Source organism: Gavialis gangeticus, unplaced genomic scaffold (assembly GCF_001723915.1).
Source record: "Gavialis gangeticus isolate Ggan-Ray unplaced genomic scaffold, GavGan_comp1, whole genome shotgun sequence".
Classification (NCBI taxonomy): Eukaryota; Metazoa; Chordata; order Crocodylia; family Gavialidae; genus Gavialis; species Gavialis gangeticus.
Window position 1 is genome coordinate 19,033,303 of NW_017728993.1, and position 6,624 is coordinate 19,039,926.

The following is a 6,624-nucleotide window of genomic DNA, read 5'->3' on the forward strand; positions in this document are numbered from 1 at the left end:
TGATGGCCCTCTTTGATTAGGACTAAAATACTGGCACCTGGATTACAGAGAATAATGACAAACTTGGTTCATTAAAACTGAACTGGCCTCCTAAAGGGGGGAAGCCCTTGAAGAAGACAATTTCTACATGTGGAAGAAAATTTCTACATGTGCTTCAGCACTCCAGCATTAATAAAGAAGCCATTCTAACCATGAGTAGAGAAAAGGTCTTGTTTTGGTATAATGCTGTTCAAGATGTTGGCAAAATATAGTTTTGGGGGATGCATTCAGAGTAGGATCAAAACAATCTATAAAGACATTTCGGCATTTACTTGGGGGAAAAACTGTAGAAATGGAGCTGAAATCCTTATACGCAGGGATAGGATAAAGCTGTTCCTCATGCTTGATTCTGTTATTGAACCATTAGCACAAGAGATTGGGGCAATGAATGTTCATACAGGGAGGAGAAAATGAAGTTTCCATGCTAGCTGCCTATTACTTCCTCCCTTTTCACCGTCAAAACACATTTTAGTAACACTTGAAGATTTAATTCAGGAATTGGGGTACAGATAAATTACTCACAGTCTGAGATAGTATGTGTTAGTTCTAAACCATGATCGATGCCCACTGGAAGTAATGAGCAATAAAATTAGATATTTAGTCATGAATGTACCACCTAGAGTAGGGGAGCTGTTTAATTAGTTATTGAGCCATTCATGAAAATTATTGTCAATGACCTAGACAGGCGGACACTATTAGCATTGACACCAACTGGTAGTACATACAAAGGATGCCCTGCATCATTTTCACACCTTGCTGTCCTCCCCAAGAGATGTCTAAGAATTAAAGTGCAACAGCTATCATGTCTGATTGACTAGGGTGGAGCAGTGCTATGAGATTTTAAAAGAGTAAACGGATGGTACAACTCAATCTAGTACTGAAATGGCTCTCTAGCAGGGAGAATCCATCTTGGATAAAGACAGAACAAAATTGGCAAACTATGTCATTATATAATTGTGTATTAGACTTAGATTCCAAAATCTTAGCACCCACAAAACCTGCCCTGTTACTTAAATGTGCATTTATTAATTAGGAATCTGGACTATTGGTAGAGGTGATATCTTTTATTAGACAAACTAGATTTTTGCCAAAAAAATTCTTTAGATTTTGCAAAAATCTAGTTTGTCTAATAAAAGATATCCCCTCTACCAATAGTCCAGATTCCTTTTGCCTCTAGACCAATATGGCTACAACCTGGATACCTGACACATTTATTAATTAGGCATATATGAGGAACCTGAGTGAACAAAAAGAACATATCTTAGTGGCAAAAAAAAAGAAAGAGAAAGAAAAAAAAAAGTGCTTTCACACCTGTGCTGAAAAAGGATGTATTTAGATTTAGCAAAATTTCACTATGATAAATGAGGAGATTTCTTCTGGGATGGACAATCCATAAAACGAGGAGTAACATAGTAAAATAAAGGAAAAGCAATGGGCTATATGAGCCATGTGAATTTATACAGATCACTCATTTTATCAAAAGAGCTTCCAGAAAGAACCAGCAAAGCTAACTGTCCTGATACAGCCTCCCGAGGGATGGCCATGATGTTTCTAGGGTGCCATGACTGTGCTGGCTCCACCCTATGGATGCCTACTAATCTCACCCACCACCTCTTGCTGGTATAAGTGATGAATTGGGAGGCTGCCCTTGAGTCGCTGCTCAGTCACAGTCCTGACAGACTCCTCTAAACCCTGTTGGTTGTTGGACCCCTTATTGAGTCCTGCCCTCAGGAGGTGCCTTATGGTACCCCCAAGCCTTATGGGCTAGATGCGTGGCTCCAACACCTCCCCTTTACCATGCCCCATATTTCTAAAGAGCTTCTGCCCCTAAGGGAGCAGGCAATGGCATACTTCAGTGCCCTGCGGCACTAACCACTTTAGAAAATTTCTACTAGGGCTTGAAGTTTCAGTATTCAAGGTGATGTCCAGACCAAACAGTCCATGACCATGGTTTTAAACAGCAAACTGCATACAGCTAGATTACAGAGTGCAGAATGTAAATGTGAAACAAGAGCAAAAAAACAAAAAAACCCAAAATGGAATGAAACAATGGAGATGATAAATATTGGCTTCAATACTAACCAGATAGTAATGAACTTTGCACTATCTGCTTCATGGTATGTATTTCTCTATATTGCTATATAATAAAATACATGATATCATCCCAGAAGTCTGTACAAAATGCAAAGTAGTCAGTCCCTTTTTCAGACACATGGTACGGGAAAGCTGCATGGTGAAAAGATTTTGAAAATCCATCCTGAAAAAAATATAATAAAAAAAGTACTAGAGGTAGAACTCTAACAGGAGTTAATAATGTGTATTAGGGGTTGGTCTGTTATAAAGATTTAAGTTGGGAATAGAGAAGCTACTTTTATTCTTGTTTTTTATTAGCAAAGAAAGCAATAATAAAATGTAGATTCAGGCAACAACTTCTTTTATAAAAATCTATAGGAGGGGGGAGTGGAAAGACTATTAATAGAATATTTGATCGAAGATTTAGCGTCCTTTGTGAAAGCGATGCCAGACAAACTCACAAAAAATAGGTAAAAAGTAATATTGCATCCCACACAGGAAAGCAACATAATATGAATACTGAAAGCACTGAGATGCTTTGAAGTGGGCATAACCATATATTAATAATAAAAATAGAATCATACAGTTGCAAAGGTCCTGAAGGGTCATTTAGTCCAACCTCCTGCACAGATGTAGACTTTGTTGTTCCTAAAAAGCTAGTCAAGAAAGGAATCTATAGAAGACAATAATTGCATGACATCCACACCTCTCTGATTCCAAATACTTCCATTCTCCTGAATTTTTACCTTCTGCTTCCTAAGAAAATATTCAGCTTCCAAGTTAATGTAATTTTGGATAAAGTTAAATATACATATAACAAATAATGGTTGCACTTAGATACAAAAGAGAGTCATGATATAACAATGCAGAGTCAATATACTGCCAAGCATTGTTCATTTTGGAGCAAAAGTATGTATATGGCTCACAACGCTGTAATTGCAATGTTTTGTTGTAAATGCTGAGATATCAAAAGATAAAAATCTTCTCTGTTAAAAACCATATATACACACACACACATATACATATATATACACACATACACACACACACACACACACACATATATATATACACACACACACATATATATTTAGATATATGGTTTTTAATGGAGAAGATACATCTATATATATATATAGTCTTGAAACTGCTGGAGTCTACACTACAGCTCCCAACAGTTATTTTTTAACCAGTTTTCTAGGATTCCCACAGTAGCAGCCTCGAGAGCAGAGGGGCAGCAAGCATGAATTCAGACCACATGCATATAAACCAAGAGGTCACATTTTAGCCCTATCTGGATCAACAATTTCTCTCCGATATCCAAATGCAAGTGTCTTTTCTGCACTAAAATTATTGTTAATGTAATGTTTCCTGCCCTGGCTGAAAATAGTTTTTATAATCTAAAATGGGATTTTAGCCCAGTCTCCCAATATATAAAGATATTACATTAACCAGCTGAGGTGCTCAGTCATAAAAAGATAACTACCCTCACATAAATAACTCCTGACAATGAGAGCAGGGCTCACGTTTGAAGGTGAGAGAGAACACTGTAGTTTATTGTATTATGGGAATGATAAAAATGATATTTATAGACCAGATTACCGTGACCCTAGTGTGAGCACGGAGAGACTTACACTTTATGGGGAAAGAGAACTTTTTAAGAACTGACATCATCATCAAACAATTTGTGTTTCTCAGTGAATCCGTGAGCTGAGCATGGTGTTTTAATGACTAGAAATCATGAATATTAAACTGGAGAAAAGTTGACAGTATTTAAATGAGCATCATTAAGAGACACATAAATTAACAGGATTTTTAGTTCTTGTGGAACCGCCGTTTCAATGTTAATTAAACAACTGGAGTGCTCTTGTGCCTTTCCAGCAAACTGTCCCTAATGTGCACTGCTGAATATCATTATGGGTGGCTGCCTTGCTGTTTAATTATTTTCAAGCTGATTTTTTTTTCCATTGCTGCAGTGGTTTTATGCTTGTCTTGCATTCAGAAGGTGATGGGGCTTAATCCCACCGGAGTCTGTCAGTTTGATCTACATGTGGTGCTTAGACTGAAATATCCATTTCTGTACCTAATAAAACATGCACATATAGTGTTGCTGCCTAACCCTGCTGAAAAAGCCCCACTATTGACTGCATTATCTTTGTACGTAACAGCCATTTGATGACTTACTGGGATTTTAGCAGAAGTTCTCCATCACAGTGGTAAACCATTATTTATTCCATGCTTCACACGCAGGTGGTAAAGACTGTGAATTTAGATATACAGAGAGGAAAAAAGCACAATAAGCTAGTATCAGACTGTAGTTATTGCGTAGCTCTGGACGGAATTAGTACCTGTATTGCTGTAGCACATACACTGTTAGCAAATGCTCTGACTTTTCTGTTCCTCTTATTCTTAGACATATATACATCATGAAATAAAGCTACATGATTTTTCTAACATGGATATTTCCTGTACAGGTCAGGGCCTTAGACAGAACACAGGTTGTCTGAGTCCCCTATGAATAGGCCTTATCTTTCCATTGTCAGTGATTTTTCTGTTGTTTCGAATGGATTTGCAGATGAAGTCCAATCTTCACACTGGAGACTGAACTGTCCCTGTCGCCCAGCCTCCCCCCCTGCTACTGCATAAGAAGATGCCACTCCCAGATGTTCACAATGGGCTCAGACTCTACATCAAGCTGCTCCTTCGATGGTTGGCCACGGACCCCGCAGACAACCTCAGCCCCGCCAGACATTGCCATTCCTGCCCTCCTCCCCTGCCAGGGGCTGCCACAGGACTGTGATGGAAGTCATTCTTCTTCTAGGAGTGGGTGATCCCTCATGCCTAAAATACAACAGGAAAGATCACCTTTAACTCTGTAGCCTTACTCCTTGAAGAGTGGATGGCAGAAATCTCCTCTGCACCAAAGGCAAGGGGACCACAGAGTTATGCTGTCCCCTAAGTTTACAGGATGGGTGGGCTATTCCTTTGAAGGAGACACTGCTTCCCTCCAGAATTCCTCCATTGATTGGGAATCTTTGCGGGCAGAGCTCACTTGAAAATCAAAGTCTAAATTAAAATCACCCATCCCTAGACGAAGCCTGCCGACTTTGTATTAGAACTTTGCAATGAGTATGGCACCACCACCTTGTACTGGAAGGCAGCCAGTCTTTATAGCTATCGCCATGCTACCAGCTTCCACTCTAAGTCTGCCACCAGATCCATTGTTTGCAGCCAAGCTCCATGTTACAGCCAGATCTGCTCTGATCCCATCACCAGGGTATCTACAACAAAATTTCCTATACTTACAATACAATCCCCAAACTGTACCTGGTCTGACTTGCTCAGCTATCAACCCTGTGGCAAGAATAATACAGTCCTTCTGGTAGTCCAATACAGCTGAGCTTGAACACCTGAAGTGCATCATTAATGACTTCCAACCTCTCCTGGAAAGTAATGACTATTTCAAACTAGCCTTGGGCAGACATGCCCCTTGGAGTTGGGGGGGTGGCGGGGGAGGTCGTGAAGGAACATTTGCAGGGGTGCACATCGCAAGGGAGTGTGGGCAAGAAGTTTGCAAGGAGTTGGTGCCACTGCAGCCTCGTGAGGGGATGCAGGGGCGGGGAGCCCCAGGCTGGCTCCACCAGCAAGCTGCTGCACGTCCAGTAGCCTGGCATAGCAGGCACACAGCCTAGAGCTACAGTGGGGCCAAAGCAGGAGGTACTGAAGCCGTGGCAGGTGGAGACCACCCCAGCGAGCCGAGTTGAGCTGAGCTGAGCTGTGGCAGCTGCTAGGGTGAGGGGAGCCCTGTGCCTGGCTGAGCTGCTCCTCTGGGGTGAGGAAGACTGGAGGGGTGGGGGGCAAGAACAAAATTGTAACTCAAAGGCGTGCTCAGCTCAAAAAGTTTGAAAACCACTGGTCTAGGGAGACAAGATTGTCTTGGCTTATTGGCAGACCCCCAACCACAAATGACATCCCTCCAGCACAGACTACAAAACTCCAATTCTCACAAAACCATCAGGCCTTGCTATAGACCCAGATGCCAGTTGTGTGCCCTCATCAACACAGATCATGTCATCACTGAACTGAGGAACATGAATTATAACTTCCTGCACCAGTGTCATGCGTGCCATAACTTGCTTACAGTGTCCTTCTGCTATCTACATTGTCCAGACAGGACAAACCCTATGTAAAAGAGTGAACGGACAACGATTCAACATCAGTTCCAGAAACACACAAAAACCTGTGGCAGAATACTTCAGCTTCCCTGTTAGTTTAATAAAAGATATCACCTCTACCATGAGCTCTGATTTCTTTTTCCTCTTGACCAATATGGCTACAAGCTGGATACCTGATACATGGAAGATAACGCATTTTAGCTGATTTTTTAAATGAAATCCTCATATTTTCCCAAAGAGGAAGCAACGTTGACCACCTGAAACCTGGGATACTGCTCCTGTCTTTGTTCAAGCTAATTTGCATGGTCACAGAACCTCACAAGGGGTGAGAGACTCG